At 37.2% G+C, this 6,000-nt stretch overlaps 1 protein-coding gene across 4 annotated transcripts in view; it reads right to left on the bottom strand.

The window, feature by feature from the left end:
- Positions 1–5,553, bottom strand: part of CSNK2A2IP (casein kinase 2 subunit alpha' interacting protein) — a 538,834-nt gene extending 533,281 nt beyond the window's left edge. For 2 of the 4 annotated variants that reach the window (XR_015240357.1, XR_015240358.1), the window contains exon 1: positions 638–5,553. The gene's annotated coding sequence lies outside the window, so the exon portion shown is untranslated. The remainder of the gene's footprint in view (positions 1–637) is intronic. The other 2 variants (XM_086675684.1, XM_086675683.1) reach the window with 2 other exon arrangements.
- Positions 5,554–6,000: the final 447 nt, after the last annotated feature.

Here is a 6,000-nt window from a genome sequence, read left to right on the forward strand (position 1 = left end):
AAAAGTGAAAAAACAAAAACAAAAACAAAACAAACAAAAAACCTTCAATAGTTCTCAAATAAAGTGTCTCTCCACTTAAGGACACAACCTTAAGTTTTCACTCCTATAATTGGGAACTGTTCTGATTAACAGTTCTTTTACCCAAGAATTATATGGTTTGTCAATGTTCAAAGATTTACAAAGAGTACTGAATCTATGCTGAAAATAATTTAACTGTGGGTGATTCAGAATTCCTTCAGGATTTTTTCTCTGCCTTTAGCATCATCATTGAACACATACATCATAATCATTGCACAATCTTGTAGGTGCAGAATACATAGGAAATGCAGTTTTCCCGTACATACATACATACATACTTTTCTGTACGTATATGGGAATAAATCTGCTTTTAATTTACTTACTGAACATTTATCTCTTAGTCATAAAATCAAAGATTGGTACAAAAGTTTATTCATTGGCACGTTTTACATGTTGGGTTTTCAGGTCAACAGGACTTCAGTATACACAGAAATAACAACACATGCATGTGTGCATACACACACACACACACACACACACACACACACACACACAGAGAAAGACTTTAACACACCCTTATATGTATATCATATAAACAGCCATGTAACCAAGAACTCACCAACACACTCTAGCTGCTGAAACTTCCTTCTCATCACTAATGTTGTAGTAACTCCTGAGTCTTCATTAATTTTCACTGGTGAGAAAATAAATGTCCAGGGTCTCCATTACCCCATTGCTTCAATCCTTGGTGCCATGAGAACTTTGATGGCCTACCCTCATTGCTGGAAGATGAGGGTGGGGAGTATGACCAGGAGGCTGTGTTTCCACTCCCACCTGTAAGCCCACTTCACAATGGAAGATGTGTTCCAGAATCTTGGGTTAGAAATTAGAATAAATTTTTCCATAGAAATAAAAGTCTGAAAAGCTGAGACTTCTCAGATAAGGAGTATTACAATTCAGTTACTTTACAGGATTTTGTGGACTGGTCAGGATAAACTACCTCATATAACATCAATGTTATTATAAAAATGCTTTTGGACTGTTGAAATCACTTAAAAAGCAATTTTTAAAACATGTATTGTTCATAATTTGGGACTGTCCATAATTAGAAACACAAAGAAATCAAAGTTACTATTCTATAAAATCATAGAATTTTAGTGGACATATTTTTCAAATATTTGCACTGACAAATGATTAAATTGCAAACAGTAAAGCCTCGGGAATAACAAGCTTTGTCCAAGATAGAGGAGATAAGAGAATAAAGCCTTATATTCATGTGCATGATTTTTATTCTAACTCAATTGGCTGTATTGTTTTTTTCTTCTACATACCTGATAACACTGCACAATTCTTTCCCTCTTATCCAAATTATCACTTTTTTTTGTTTATGCTAACTAGCATGTAACGAAATAAAGCAAAACCTTCTCTCGACCCCAGTTTCCACATTAACGACTACTCCATTTCTTTTTTACTCAGCAAAACTCTTTGAAAGTTGCCTTTACTTATAATTTTCAATTTCTTTCCTCTCATTCTCTTCAACCCACTCCAATCAGGCCTAAAGCCCACTATTCTACCAAAACTACGCCTGTAAAGATTGTTACTGACATCCTGTTGTTCAATTCAATGGTTGGAATCTGCCCTTGACATAATAGTAGCATTTGACACCGTTGACCATAGCGTATTTCTCAAAACATTTTCCAGGATACTTACTTCTCAGTTTTCCTTCTTTCTTATCACTTCATCTAATTTCTTGGTTCCTCTTCTCTGTCTACTTCCTTAGTGATCCTATGTAGTTCCAGGACTTTATGTTAGTACTTAAAAGACATTGTTCCATCATCTTATGGTGTCTATGGTTTCTGATTAGAAGTTTGTGATTTTACAAATCATTACTACCCTGTAGATAATGAGTCATTTTTCTACTGCTGTTTTCAAGATAGGTTTTCAAAAGTTTGACAATGATGATCACAGTTTGATTTATATTTACCTTGACCTGGATTGCTTAGCTTCTTGAATCTGAAGTATTGTGTATTTCACCAAATCAGAGAAACTTTCAGCCACTTTTTTTTCAAATACTTTTTCTGGCCCATTCTCTTTCTTCTCTTCTGGGCTCCAGTTACAATTGTGTTACACTTTTTGATACTGCTCACAGATATTTAAGTCTCTCTTTAAATTTATGATCTTTATTTTCTATTTTTTCAGATTGAATAATTTCTACTGATATTTCTTCAAGTTCATGGACTCTTTCTTTCCTTTATCATCTCCATTCTTCTGTTAAGCCCATCCAGGGAATTCTTTAATTTAGATACACTATTTTTCAGTTCTAGAATTTTCAGTGGATTCTTTTTTTATGTTTTTTTTTTTTGTTTTTCTGCTAAGATTTTCCTTTCATCCAGTACAAACATCTTTACTTTACCTCTCTGAGCAGTTAAAATTGCTACTTTAAAATCCTTGCCTGCTAATTCTAGCATCTGCATTATCTCAGGGTTGGCTTCCACTGGTTGTTATTTCTCTTTAGAATAGTCACATTTTCCTGATTTTTCTTATTTTGAATAATTTCAGATTGCATTCAGGGCATTAAAAATGCCACGTCGTGGAAGCTGTTTATTTTATTCCTCCAAAAAGTAGAAAAATGTTTTCATCAGAGAGTTAATTTAATTTGACTCAAACTACAAACTGTCTCAGCAGAGGTAGCTCAAATATCAGTTCATTTCTTTTGTCTTTAGCTGAAATTTTTTTCAATCAAGTATGGCTCAAGTGTCAGCCAGAGATATCTTAGAGTTCATACATAAGGAGTAGGGAATCCCCTTTTCCGGCTCTCTTTCCTCATTCACTTCTTATTCTTCTGTGGTTGCCCCAAACTCTTGTCTTATGATTCTTCAGGCCAGAAAAACTTAACCTTACTGCAACTGAAAACAGTCCCTGCAGAAACCACTGAAGATGGTACTCAAGCTAAAAGCCTTTGTAAAGATGAGGAAACTCACCCCATACCAGTTACTTCTAACAAGTTTCAATTTTCCTTTATAACCCATCTGGTTTGTTAACTGCTCGGAGGCTTTGTAGTAGCTGATTTTGGTGTTTTGTTTAGAATTCATAGTTGTTATTTGTAAGATGTAGATCTGTTAGACGACTAAAACATATTACTGGGAGCAAGCCTTCAATTCAACCTCATGACTTTAAATATTATCTCTATGCTGAAATCTCCTTAATTAATATCTCTACTAAAGGTCCTTCCAAGACTCATAAATATGGAATACAAACTGAGGGTTACTGGAGGGGTTGTGGGAGGGGGGTATGGGCTAAATGGGTAAGAGGCACTAAGGAATCACCTCGTGAAATCATGGTTGCACTATAGGCTAACTAATTTGGATGTAAATTTGAAAAAATAAAATTAAAAAAAAAGGTCTTTCCAGACTCATGTAGCTAACTGCCCACTCAAATTCCAATTGGCTGTCTGATAAAACACCTCAAACTTAATATATCATGTGTCAAAGATCAATCTCCTGATCTTTCGTCTAACCCCATCTGAGGAGGCTGCAACTACATCCTTCCAGTATCTCAAGACAGACAACTTTGTAGTTCTCTTGATTCCTCCCTTTCTCTCATATCCTTCATCCAGTCCAGTAAGAAGTCCTGTTGGCTCCACCTTTAAAATATATTCAGAATCTCATCACTTGTGCCCATCTTCACAATGGCCACTATCGTTCCCTGCCTGGATTACAGTAATAGCTTCATTGTGACTATCCTTGCCCCCTCCATCTATATTTACCACAGTTGGCAGAATGATCCTTTGAAACAGCGAAGGATCACTTTACTCCTCAGCACTTTAATATAGTCTTGTTTTACTCAAAGTAAAAGATAAATTCTATAAAAATGAGTTGTAAGCCCTAGTGATCTGCCCTTCACTACCTCTCTGACCTCCATCTCTTACTGCTCCAACTCTTTTTACTTTTTCTAGGACTTTTGTCCTGGCTGCTGCCTCTCTCAGGAATACTCTGGCCCAGAATACCAGGTTTGCTAACCTCCTAATGTCTATCACATGTCTGCTCAAATTTCACCTTAATACTGCAACGTACTCACCCCCAAACCAGTCTCCTAATCACTCTTATTGCCTGCTAGAATGTAAGCTCCATGAGGGCATCATCAATCCCTTCCCCCAGTGTGTCTCAAGTACATAGAACAGTGGCTGGCACATAATAACTGTTCAATAAACGTATGTTGAATAAATGAATGTCAAGTCCCATCCTGCCTAAATGGTAGGAAATAGAAAATCTTAGTCATTTCCAGCTCTTTTTGGTCATTTCAGGTTAAATGTAGTTCATTCAAAATTTCCCTCCCTCTTCTTTCTTCTCAACCCGGCATCTAATTTTAAACAGCTTACACAGAAGGGAAGGAGGCCAGAAGGGGATGTCTGGCCTGTAGCTGTTGACTGTACTACATTGTTTTATGCCAAGATGACCTCTGCCTCTCCCGGCATCTGTTCCTGCACCTATTGTCACTGCCATTCTCTAAGGTTCTGTCACTGCTTCATGGTCTGAGGTAGCATCAAACAACCAAAACTGAGAAGTCATTTTGGACTGCTGGTTCTTTCTGTCAGCAAATCTTGTACCCTTTTTGAAGGTAGTGGGGAAAAAAATGAGCTATTTTCCAATGCTTCTCTGAACTTCCAAACTCCCTAAGTCTTTATCAAGATTTTATTGTCTTAGATAACACAAAAAGCCATCAGGACTCCCCTTGTCCATATAGGAAGTATTGTAAGAGTGATGCCTGCTGATACTCCAGAATTAGCCCCCTCTACTTTTGGATATCCACACTTATCAATACCCCCTCCCCCTGTTTTAAAATAACCCTGAATAGAGAACAGAAGCAGAGCCTGGGCCCAGCACTAAGCTATCTTGCTTTCTTGTCTGTTCTATTCTCTTCTACAGTTCAGAGGAGCTCCTGGCAGGAGTGAAGGGACTTCTGAACTGGATAACAAATATTCTTCCTACATACTTCCTTCTTGCATAGGAAGTGAACTTTGAGTTTAAAAGCCAAGGATTTGCTGCTTTTCTCTTTTCTTCCAATCCTCCAATGATAACATTCAATGACTAATTTCTGGGTGCCTGCACTGGAATGAAGCGTCTCAAGGCCCAAGAAAAGAAAATCAAAGATGTTTAAATGTAGGAGAATGAGGTCAGGCAGAGAAGGAAGTAAGTAATGGTAAGGAGGATATTTCAAGCAACACTTTAAAATATTCACAAATATTATCTCTAATCTTTATCACTTGGAGAACTTATTATACCTGACTTAGCCTATTGTTAAAAAATAATCATGTAGCGAAACAAGGGAAGATGAGAAAAATGCAATTAATCTTTCTCACAAGGTAGATTTCCACAGTAATGCTGAACTTACCCAGTGTTTTCATGAAACTAAGGATCATATATTAGCTCTGAGGTTTGATGAATTTAGAAAAAATTCAAATTGGATAAGAGTGTGAATGCTTGTCTGCCTGAGCCTAAATACGTTTAGAGATTCAGGACTCATAAGTAAAGAAAGAAAAAGGGGGGCGCCTGGGTGGTGCAGTCGGTTAAGCGTCCGACTTCAACCAGGTCACGATCTCACGGTCCGTGAGTTCGAGCCCCGCGTCGGGCTCTGGGCTGATGGCTCAGAGCCTGGAGCCTGTTTCCGATTCTGTGTCTCCCTCTCTCTCTGCCCCTCGCCCGTTCATGCTCTGTCTCTCTCTGTCCCAAAAATAAATAAACGTTGAAAAAAAAAAAATTTAAAAAAAGAAAGAAAAAGAATGATCCCCCTTTGACATGAAGTATTGAGAAACAACCCGACAAAACATATTAGCATCAAATAAAGCCAAATCTAAATGAAGAAATTCTTAGCCTTAATGAAGGTCATATGTAAACATACAGAGAATTCCACACTAGCTTTAAAAGGAAACTTGGGAAATTAACTTCCACACCTGATTAACTTTGAGGTTTTTAGAGGAAAGTA

This window comes from Puma concolor, chromosome C2 (genome assembly GCF_028749965.1).
Source record: "Puma concolor isolate L17-30 chromosome C2, mPumCon1.1.hap2, whole genome shotgun sequence".
In the NCBI taxonomy this organism is placed as follows: Eukaryota; Metazoa; Chordata; class Mammalia; order Carnivora; family Felidae; genus Puma; species Puma concolor.